Raw genomic sequence first — 7,337 nt, forward strand, 5'->3', positions numbered from 1 at the left:
AGGGAACTTGAATATAAGCAGAAAATGACAAAAACTGAAACAGAAATAGAAAATGTAACAACAACAACAACAACAACAAAATCCACAGAAACATGCACCCTAAAGTTGTGGAACAAAGTAAAACCGTTAAACATATGGTTAATTTTTTTCCCTAAGGAATGAAATACACTAACCCACAGAACCAAAAAACAAAAACAAAACAAAACAAAAAAACAAAATACCCCAAGCAGGATTAAAAAATAATCTAGACATATTATATTCAAATTGCTGAAAGCCACAGGTTAAGAGAATATTTGAAGGCATTCAGGAAAAAAGTGACATTGTATACAGAAGAACAAAAGAATTATAGCAGATTTATCAGACATCATCCAAGCCAGGAAACAATGGAGTGGAATTTTTAAAGCACTGAAAGAAAAAAAATGTCAGACCAGAATTTTCCACAAAATGAAACTATCTTTCAAAAGTGATATAGAAATCTAAAAAATAGCTTGAGAAAATCCACTACTACAAAAACTGCACAAGAAATATTAAATGAATTTTTTTTTCAGGAAAAAGGGCTAGGATACCAGGCAGAAACTTGAATCAATATAGAAAAAATAAGATCTCCAGAAATGGATAGAGTGAAGGCAAATTTAAAAGGTATTTTTACTCATTTTATCACTCTTAAAGAAAATTGACGGCAATGATTTCATTGCAGATCAGTCCTCATGAACATTTTACTAGCCATCCCAGCCAGTGCAGTAAGGTGAGAAAAATAAAAAGAGTATATAGTAAAGGAAAAAAAAAATAAAATGGGCTCATATGACAGGAATCTCAATGTGGAAATTCCCATAGAAATTACATGAATCTATTAGCTCTAATAAGAAAATGTGTCAAGGTAATAAGATACAAGATTCACATATAAAATCGAGTTTATGTCTAAAAAATTGTAATGAACAAACTGAAATTGATTAGTATCCCAAAATGTGAGCTATTTTGTTATAAGTCTAAGAAAATATGGGCAAGATATGTATGTTGAAACCTAAAAAAGTACTGATTAAAGAAAGCAAAATAAATGGAGAGGGATATAGTCATCAGGAATTGGAAAAGTCAATATTGTGAATGATGTCACATTTCCTAAAATTCAATGGAATCATATATTATTCACTCTTGTGTAAAGCCTCTTTGATTCAGCATAAATTTTGTGAATTTTATTGAGGTATGGTTACATACATTCTACTGTATCCATTTAAAAGTTTACAATTTGGGGAATATGGACATATATGTGCACAAAAACGAATCCACAGTCGGAAAAAAACCAGACCAGTGGTTACTCAATCAGAGTAGTTGTGGAAATTTTAAGGGTCATGAGGGAGCTTGCAGAGGTGAGAGTTATGTTCTCCATCTTGATAAGGGTTCATGTTGCATCAGTATATTCATTTGTCAAACACTGACTGAAGAGTATCATTTTGTGTTTCCTTGTTTAAACAATTTACTGCAATAAAGAACCAAAAAAAATTGCATTGTACTTAATAATATGAAATTAATATTATATGAAATTAAATTAATATGAAATTAAAATTGTACTTAGTAATATGAAATATTGTAAATGGTATTTTTTTTTGTAAATGGTATTTTACAATAATATCTGTAAAAATAAAATACTTAGAGACAAATTTACTAATAAATGTATAAAATATCCTAAGATTATATCATATTGTTGAAAGAAATTAAGAAAGTTTAAATCAATAAAAGGTACACTAGTTCTTGAATTGGAAGATTCACTATTGTTAGTTTTCCCTAAAGCAAGCTGCAGATTAAATGCAATCCCAATCAAAAGTCCAACAGGTTCTTTTGTACAAATGATCAAGGTGATTTGAAAATTTATGTGGACATGAAAAAGACCTAGAATATTCATAACCACCTTCAAATGTAGAGCACTTCACCTGACTTTAAAACAAATGTAGAGCACTTTACCTGACTTTAAAACTAACTCTAAAGCTAGTAGTTAAAATAATCAATCACTTTGATACTCATGAGTTGAGTATCAACATCAGTTGATTCAACAACATCAGTTGAATTCAATGAAACAGAATGGTGAGTTCAAGAATAGATACACTTATACAGTCAAACAATTTTGTCAATGGCACAAAAGTAATTCAATGGGAAAAAGAAAGTCTTTTCATCAAATGGTGCTGGGACAGTCTGTATCCAAGTAGAAAAAGAATTACTTTGATCCCCACATTAAATCACATACACAAATTAATTTGAGATGGGTTATTATCTAAACATAAAAGTTAAAAATATAAGGCTCTTGGTAGAAAATATAGGAGAATGTGTCCACAGTCTTAGAGGAACAAGGACTTCACAGGACTCAAAAAGCACTAATCATAAAAGAAAACAATGTTGAATTGGACTTCAACAAAATTAAAATCTTATTCATTAAAGCATACCATTGCTTTTGCACAGCAAAGGAAACCATCAACAAAATGAAAAAACCTACTGAATGGGAGAAAACATTTGCAAATGATATGACTGATAAGGGGTTAATATCCAACATATATAAAGAGCTGATACAACTCAACATTAAAAAAAACAAAAACAGGGGCTTCCCTGGTGGCGCAGTGGTTGAGAATCTGCCTGCCTATGCAGGGGACACAGGTTTGAACCCTGGTCTGGGAAGATCCCACATGCCACGGAGCAACTAGGCCCGTGAGTCACAACTACTGAGCCTGCACGTCTGGAGCCTGTGCTCCACGACAAGGGAGGCCGTGATAGTGAGAGGCCCACGCATCGCAATGAGGAGTGGCCCCTGTTTGCCGCAACTAGAGAAAGCCCTCACACAGAAATGGAGACCCAACACAGCCAAAAATAAATAATAAAAACAACAACAAAAAAACCCCACAGTGAGATATCACCTTGCACCTGTCCGAATGGCTATCATCAAAAAGAACACACTAGGGCTTCCCTGGTGGCGCAGTGGTTGAGAGTCTGCCTGCCGATGCAGGGGACACAGGTTCGTGCCCCAGTCTGGGAAGATACCATATGCCATGGAGCGGCTGGGCCCGTGAGCCATGGCCTCTGAGCCTGGGCGTCTGGAGCCTGTGCTCCGCAAGGGGAGAGGCCACAACAGTGAGAGGCCCGCGTACAGCAAAAAACAAAAAAACCCCATAAAAAACCCAATAAAGAATGTTGGTGAGGATGTGGAGAAAAGAGAACCCTCATACACTGTTTGTGGGAATTTAAATTTGTGCAGCTACTATCGAAATAGTATGGAGGTTTCTCAAAAAATCTAAAAATAGATTTACCACATGACCCAGCAATTCCACTCCTGGGTGTATATTTGAAAAAAACAAAAACACTGATTGGAAAAGATACATGCATCTCAATATTCATAGCAACATTATTTACAATTGCCAAGATATGGAAGCAACCTAAATGTCCATCAGCAGATGAATGGAAAAAGAAGATGTGGGGTATACACACACACACACACACACACACACACACACACACACACACACACACACACACACAGTGGAATACTACTCGGTCATAAAAAAGAATGAAATTTTGCCAGTTGCAGCAACATGGATGGACTTGGAGGGCATTATTCTAAATGAAATAAGTCGGACAGAGAAATACAAATACTGTATGATATCACTTATATGTAGAATCTAAAAAATAAAACAAACTTGTGAATATAACAAAAAAAGAAGCATACTCACAGATATAGAGAACAAACCGTGGTTATCAGAGGGGAGGGGGAGGGGCAATATAGGGTTTGGGGAGTGGGAAGTACAAATTATTGGGTTTAAGATAGGTTACAATGATGTATTGTATAACACAGGGAATACCACCAATATTTTGCAATAACTGTAAATGGAAAGCAACCTTTAAAAATTGTATAAAAAATTTTAACAACAAAAGCCACATTTAAAATGGCAGGGAATTTTGTGGAATCTTTACTTGTCCTTGCTCCATCCCTGCCTTGCACAGCATAGCACAGATGGGAGAAGCAGTAGTCTTATCCCTTGTTAATTTTAGTGAAGTAGAGAAAGTTCGACTGAATTTGCTCTGTTCTAAACTGTCTGTGCACTGTGTAAGGGAATGATATCTACAATGCTTAACTCAGAGTTCAAAGGACCGAAAATAGCTTGGATCTCAGGCTAAGGGTAGCCTTGGGAAGCTGAGAGCATGGCTAATGAAAATCCACCAGATGCCTGCATGCAAAACATTATTTTGTGGGGATTTTTTCCCAGCTTTATTGAGATATAATTGACACATAACATTGTGTAAGTTTAAGGTGTACAACGTGTTGATTTGATACATTTATAAATGCAAAATGATTACCACCATAGTATCAGCTATTATGAAAGAGGTTTTTTTTAAAGGACCATTTATTCCTTTCCCAAATATTACAGTAAAACCAGCTGGAAGAGAATGGTTTTAGCAGTTAGAAAAAAAAGTACAAATCTGAGGTTTGGCCATTAAAAGTTATTTACAACAATGGGAGGGGAAAAAAGACAATAAGAAGTTGTTTCACATTACAGAACTCCCCCCAACCCCAAAGCTTAATACTTGATTACCAAGTAAAAAAGAGATACAGTTGATTCACAAGCTGGAGGTCTGAACTTGAGTAATACATTTATAAAAACCTAGACAGGGGCAGTGTCCTCTCCAGCCTAGGTGCCACTAGGCACAGCACAAGAGACTAAAAACTCAACAGAGGAAGGCTGGACACTCAGGGTTTGGGAGTGTAGGCACCCCCACATGTGGCTCTGGGATTTGGGGAGTAAACAAAGCCTACTTGGAAAAGAATTGGGGAAGAAAACCAGCAACTGCCTTATGCATGGGTGGGGATAGGGAATGGGTAGGGCCAGGGGCAGGAGCATTTCCCATCACTAACCTAACTTGGGAAACTGCAAGGGACCATCTTCAACTGGCCTTAAGAGGAAGACCAGATGGATGATGGGAGAATCCACATAGGGAGAGGAGGAGAGGGAACGTGGTTAGTGGGGCAACAGCCCCTTCCTTTCTGGGCGCAGGAAGGCAGCCAGGGCACCAGGTCCAGGCAGTGACCTCACAAGGACAGCACAGTTTTTGCAGCTTAGAGATCACCCACCTGCCCCCACCCAGATACTCATTCTGCTCGCTGGCTGGTGTAGGGCCACTCTCTGGCCCGAAGGGAGTGGATGGCTCTACGCCTGGGGCCCTGCCTCTTCTGTGTCTCCTCCTCCCTTGGAGGAAGCACTAGCCTCTGCCCCTTTGGCCTGGGGCTCCTGGCTCTCAGGGGTGGCGGCAGCCTTCCCTCCCTGGGCAGTGCCTTCCTCGCTGCAGGCACCGACCGCCCCCTGCTCCTGCCCTTCCTCTGTGGGTGAGGAGGCAGATGGATCACCCCCAGCCCCCTCCTTGCGATTTATCTTGAAGGACAGGCCACTCAATTTGGAAGGCTTCTTGAAAGAGAATTTCTTCTTCTTCTTGGGGGTCTCCTTGGGGGGGACCTCCCCCTTGGCCTCAGCGCCCTGGCTAGGGGGTGCCGGCTCGATGGCATCACCAGTGGCCCCGGCTGCCTCCTATCACGGCAGGGGAGCGACCCTCCTCCACCTCTGGGGGATAAGTCTCCATTGTTTTTCACGTGGCCGTTCTCCCGTCCATTGACCTTAGCGGGGGAAGTGCTTGCTGCTTCCTAGGTGGTCACGTCGCCCCAGGGAGCCTTGGACCTCTGGTTGCCCATGGTGGGGGTTCTGCTGGTGGGCGCCAGGAGCCACCCCCTGCTCACGCCATAAGGGATAGTTTGGTCTGGTGGCCCAGGCAGGCAGAGGGGAGGGGCTTGCACCTGAGGGGGAAGGGTGTGTGTGTGGGAAAATGAGCTGCATCCCTGCTCCACACCTCACCGACTAGCTGCGCCCGCCACCGCTCTGCTCCTCACCAGAATGCCCATGCAAGAGATTATTGATTGAGGAATACAGAACAGCTAAGGCACAATAGAAACGGGGGTAAGCTTCTTAGGGAAAGGAAGGCATTTAAAAGCAACTATGTATAGACTTCCCAATTTCAAAGTTTACTATAAAACTACACTAATCAAAAGAGTGTGGTAAGTTTTGAAATTGGGAAGTGTATACATAGTTGCTTTTAAATGCCTTCCTTTCCCTAAGAGGCTTGAATGGACTTGAGGACCCAGGGAGTAGGAAAGGTAAGCTGGGACTAAGTGAGAGAGTAGCATTGACATATATACACTACCAAATGTAAAATAGATAGCTAGTGGGAAGCAGCTACATCTCAAGGGGAGAACAGCTCACTGCTTTGAGACCACCTAGAGGGGTGGGATAGGGAGGGGGGGAGGGAGACGCAAGAGGGAGGGATATGGGGATATATGTACGCATATAGCTGATTCACTTTGTTATACAGCAGAAACTAATACAACATTGTAAAGCAATTATACTCCAATAAAGTTGTTTTTTTTAAAAAAGTGTGATAATGACATAAAGACAGATATACAAACCAATGGAATAGAATTGGGAGTCCAGAAATAAAGCATTGCGTATATGACCAAATGATTTTTCAAAAAGGTGTCAAGTTCATTCAATGGAGGAAGGACATTTTCCCAACAAATGGTGTTGGGAAAGCTGGGTATCCACATGCAAAAGGATAAAATTGGATCCTCACACCACATATGAAAATTAACTTAAGATGGATCAAAGACCTAATTGTAAGAGCTAAAATTATGAAATTTTCAGGAGAAAATATAGGGGGAGGGGACTTCCCTGGTGGTGTAGTGGTTAAGAATCTGCCTGCCAATGCAGGGGACACAGGTTTGATCCCTGGTCCAGGAAGATCCCACATGCTGTGGAGCAAATAAGCCCTTGCACCACAAACTGAATCCTGTGGGTCTACAGCCCGTGCTCTGCAACAAGAGAAGCCACCGCAATGAGAAGCTCATGCACCACAATGAAGAGTAGCCGCACTCTCCACAACCAGAAAAAAGCCCATGCACAGCAACAAAGACCCAACGCAACCAAAAACATAAATAAAATTTTAAAAAAAGAAAATATAGGGGGAAATTGTCATGATACTGGATTTGAAAATGATTTCTTGGGTATGACATCAAAAGCATAGGCAACAAAAGGAAAATGGATAAATTACACTACATTAAAATTTGAAAAAGCTTTTGTGCATTAAAGGACACTAACAACAGAGTAAAGAGGCGACCAGTGAAGTGGGAGAAAAATGTATGCAGATCAAATAGCTTAGTAGGGGTTAATATTAAGAATATATAAAGAATTTCCACAACTCAACAACAAACAGAAAAAACCCAATTAAAAATTGAAGAGGGCTTCCCCGGTGGCACAGTGGTT

The 7,337-nt window shown here is 40.2% G+C and overlaps 1 pseudogene; it reads right to left on the reverse strand.

Moving 5' to 3' along the window:
- Nucleotides 1-4,917: 4,917 nt before the first annotated feature.
- On the reverse strand, nt 4,918-5,716 carry LOC112414136 (MARCKS-related protein-like; annotated as a pseudogene).
- Nucleotides 5,717-7,337: the final 1,621 nt, after the last annotated feature.

The sequence above is a fragment of the Neophocaena asiaeorientalis genome, unplaced genomic scaffold (assembly GCF_003031525.2).
Source record: "Neophocaena asiaeorientalis asiaeorientalis breed wild unplaced genomic scaffold, Neophocaena_asiaeorientalis_V1.1 scaffold47, whole genome shotgun sequence".
NCBI classification, from domain to species: domain Eukaryota; kingdom Metazoa; phylum Chordata; class Mammalia; order Artiodactyla; family Phocoenidae; genus Neophocaena; species Neophocaena asiaeorientalis.